The sequence below is a fragment of the Equus asinus genome, chromosome 17 (assembly GCF_041296235.1).
Source record: "Equus asinus isolate D_3611 breed Donkey chromosome 17, EquAss-T2T_v2, whole genome shotgun sequence".
Classification (NCBI taxonomy): Eukaryota; Metazoa; Chordata; class Mammalia; order Perissodactyla; family Equidae; genus Equus; species Equus asinus.
In genome coordinates this window covers 29,864,317-29,868,635 of record NC_091806.1, presented here as the reverse complement: position 1 = coordinate 29,868,635, position 4,319 = coordinate 29,864,317, and the positions used below count along the sequence as shown (strand labels likewise).

Below are 4,319 nucleotides of genomic sequence, written 5' to 3'. Positions count from 1 at the left end.
TACTGAGAATGAAAAGGAGAGTGAATAGACATTAAAATGAGGACTGGACAGGGAGACAGGACTCTGAGCACTAGCTTTGGTTCAGTAATTGGTTAACCATGTAACTTAAGACATGTCATTTCACCTCTCTACTCCTCACCCTCCTGTTCCTACTTTTATATAAATGACAGAGTTGGGCTAGACTATTGCCATCATACCATGTATCTAACACTCATGGATTCGTGTATAATTCACGTAGTCTCTCAGTGCCTCAGTTTCTCCATCAAGGCCTGGCTAATAGTACATGCTCATTAAATATTGTCAAAAAATAATAAATGAACCAAAAAGCTCTAAAATGGGTGAATTATTAAGTAAATTAGGCCCCAATTAGACTATTATATTAGCAAGCCATCACAAATCGTGTTTAGGAAAAGTATCTAATTTCATGGGAAATTATGTATGTAATTGACTATGTCAGACAATATACCAATCCTTACATGCATTCTCCCCTTCCTCTTTAGGAACACAATAGAACCCTGATTTTTTTTCAGAACAAAATTCCACTCATAATAAAAAATTAGACTTTCCAGTTTCCCTCGCAATTAAGGGTAAGCACGTGACTAGTTTCTATCGAATAAAATGAAAGTAAAAGTGCTTTGTGGTACTATTCAAAACTCTCCTAAAAGGGAAAATGATCAGTTTACCCTCCCCCATTTCTCCTTTTCTGTCTCCTGGAACTTAATCATCACACAACCCAGCTGGCCCTGCAGCTGTTCTTAACATGGCTTGCCCTTGGGGGAAACTAGTTAAGCAGAACCTAACCTGCTGGGGTATCAACAGAGCCTAACTGACCTGAGGGAAAAAAAACACCCAACTCCTATTAGCTGTAACCATGCTGTTCCAACCTAAGAGTGGAGAAAACAAAACTGAGAAACTCTTGTGAAGTTCACTTAAGAGGCTTAGGCTCACTGAAAACACTTAAAAGAGTATCTGGCATGTTGGAAGACTTCAAGAAGAGTCAGTATTTATCATACACTTAAATATAAGCTCCATGAGTACAAGAATTTTTGTCTGCTTCTTTTCTGTTGTACCTCCAGTTCCTACTCAGGAAAGGTACCATGACATGGCCTGAGACCTGGACACAGGCCTTGTCCAACCTACCTTCTCCCACCTTCCCAGCCAGTTGGACAGTTTGGTCTCTGGACCTGTTTTAGGAAGGAGAGAGGGCAGACAGGAAGAGGAGTTGGGGATGGCAGAAGGTCCAAGACCTGTTCCTCATGGACAATTTCGCTGATCCCACCTGGAACCTGTGGGGAGTTAGAGACCAGTGATGGACAGTTGATGTTGGGGCCAATGTCTCAAGTATACCCTCACATTGCATCAGGCTCCACCCCAATCCACATTCATGCATTGGTGGCCTTTATTTGCTTTTCTCCCCCAACCCAAAGCTAGGGAAGTGTTGGGTACTGGAGCTGTACTGAATAAAGACAAACACAGACAGAAAAAAAGAAATAACAGACTTAACCACATGTTGAGTGATCAATACACATTTGCAAAGTGAATAATCAATCTGGTAGTTACAAAGGCTTCCAGAGAAAGGGCAGGGACATAGTGGGGAATAGGATGAGAAAAGGGAACAGAAGACATTATAAAGGAACAGAGGCAGCAGCCACCTCTGCACAATAAACTTTGATATAGGACTTTCCAAAGTCCATTCTGTCCTCTAACAACCTTCTGAAGCTGGTATTGTTACTATCTCTATTTGTAAATGTGGAAAATTGAGACCCAAGTAGGTTAAATGATCCAGAAACGGTCAATTAAGCAGGATGACGAATCCGGCTCTTCTAATTTCATCTTGCACAAAGTGTCTCCCTTTAGCAGCAAAATAGAGTGAAGAAACAGGGATGCATGGGGGCAGCAGTCCCTGCTTGGCTGAAGAGGAATCAGCTGAAGAGGAGTCAGCACTGCTGGACAAATACTGAGAAATTGTTCTCTCAGGGTCTGCTCCCCATCATCCCAACCCACCATCAGTCCTCGGTCCTTCAACACTTCCTCGTTTGTACTGCTGAGTCCATTCACTCAAATTTTCTCAAGGAGTCTTGAGGGGAGAAGAGTCCTAAAAGCAGGCTTAGGAAACCTGGATTCTAGTCCCCACCTTGCTTTGAACTGACTGTGTAACGTTGGGTAAATCTTTTAACCTCCCCACATTTATTTATTCATCTGCCTGTTGAGAACATGAAATGAAGCAGGAAAAGTAAAATGACTTGAATATCATAACAGAGAAGAAAATGAATTCCATCAAGCACTGCATATGCCACCATAAAGGAATTATCTAGCGCTATTCTCCATTGTATAGATGACATATCTAAATTTCCAAGAGGCTCTTACATTCACAGGCTCTCACAGATTTCCTGAATGAACCCTTGAACATCACACTAAGACCCTCCTGGACTGTGACCCCCTTGAGGGTAGACATTACATCCTTCGTTTTGATTCGCAGTGTCTCACTCATTGGAGACAGTCAATAATATTTAATGAATGAAGGATTGAAGGAGCATGTGGGATGATTGTTATGAAAAGAGCTAGGAGGAGAGTTGTCATTACAAGCTTCCAACTCGAGCTCCAAATCCTATGTAAGATTCTACAATATCAGAGCCTCCCAAGTTCCCGGCTGGATGAGGTTCCCTGTAGTGTCACTTCTTCCCTGAGGCCCCCTGGGAGGGGCTTCGTGGCATTTTCCGCTTGGCAACAGTTTCCTCATGGCATTTTTCACCTGAACGTGTAGATCAGAGGGTTCAGCAAAGGTGGCATGACAATGTTAATGAGGATCACAAGTTTGTCAGCAGGCAGGGTGGTAGAGGGATGAATGTATACGAACATGGGGGGCACAAAGACCAAAAGGACAGTTGCAGTCTGTGAGCCACATGTGGACAAAGCCTTGCTCCAGCCCTCAGATGACCGGCTTCTCAGGTTCAGTAAGATGATCATGTAGGAAATGATAAGGATCATGAAGGACACTAAAGAGATCTTGCCACTTTTGGCCACCACAATGGGCCCCACCACATTGGTGTCTGCACAAGCCCGCTTCAGAAGGGGCTGAACATCACAGAAGAAGCTTCAATCTCATTGGGCCCACAAAAGGGTAGCTGGACTGTAAGGAGAGTCTGCAGGATGGAATGCAGGAAGCCAGCACCCCAGCAGGCCAAAAGAACAACCCAAGAAGTGGACAGAAAATAGGTGGGTCATGCAGCCATTGAAGGAGATTGTCTTGTGCTCCGTGAAAGTGTCAGCAATCATCTTGGATGTGGTAGCGGAAGGATAACACATATCAGCAAAACACAGGTGGCTAAGGAAGAAATACATGGGAGCTTTCAGGGTCTTACTAGCATTGATGGTGATGATGACCAGAAGGTTCCCCAGAAAGGTGAGGACATGGAATAGGGAGAAGACCACAAAGCACACATGCTGCATCTCCCTCCTCTGGAAAAGGCCAGATAACACAAATTCAGTCACATTGTTCTTGGTGTCCATGGATTCTCTGCCCCAAGCACTGACAAAGAGGTTAGTTCTACAAGGAAACAAATTACATGATGTAAGAAAGTTTCCCAAAACTGGTGAGTCAGAAAGCTCTATTCAGGTCTAGTAATGATTCTAATACTCAGTTTCAATTAGTGGAGAGAGGTTCCCCACATCTACAGGTGATTCTCAGAGACGAGTTGAATGTCCTACAGTTCAACTGAATTCTGACACTGTCTATGTGGAGATAGCATCAGATACCACAGGTTAAGGGTTCAGTCCTACAAGATTTCTCCCTCACTTCTGATGTCAGTTGCAAGCCCAGGATTTATCAGCTATGCTTCTGACCTAGTGGCTAATGTTTGGAGTTTCCAACAACTCCCTCATTGGGTTCATTAATTTTCTATAACAACTCACAGAACTCAGAGAAGGAATTTACTTATTGGATTACTGGTTTATTATAAAAGGATATAACTCAGGAACAGGTATATACACATATATATATATTTATAGATATATTTTTATATGTACTTATATTTATATACACAATGGAATACTACTCTTCTCTAAAAAAGACAACATCATGCTATTTGTGACAACATGGATGAACCTTGAGGGTATTATGCTCAGAGAAATGTTAGACAAAGGAAAACAAATACTATATGGTTTCACTCATATGTGGGAGATAAACAAACAAACACATAGACAAGGAGAACAGATTAGTGGTTATCAGAAGAAAAGAGGGTAGGGGGAGGGCAAAAGAGAGAGAGGGACACATATGTATGGTGAAGAATGGAAACTAGACATTTGGAGGAGAACATGGT

At 42.4% G+C, this 4,319-nt stretch overlaps 1 pseudogene; it reads right to left on the bottom strand.

The window, feature by feature from the left end:
* Positions 1–2,748: 2,748 nt before the first annotated feature.
* On the bottom strand, positions 2,749–3,510 carry LOC139040631 (olfactory receptor 4S1-like; annotated as a pseudogene).
* Positions 3,511–4,319: the final 809 nt, after the last annotated feature.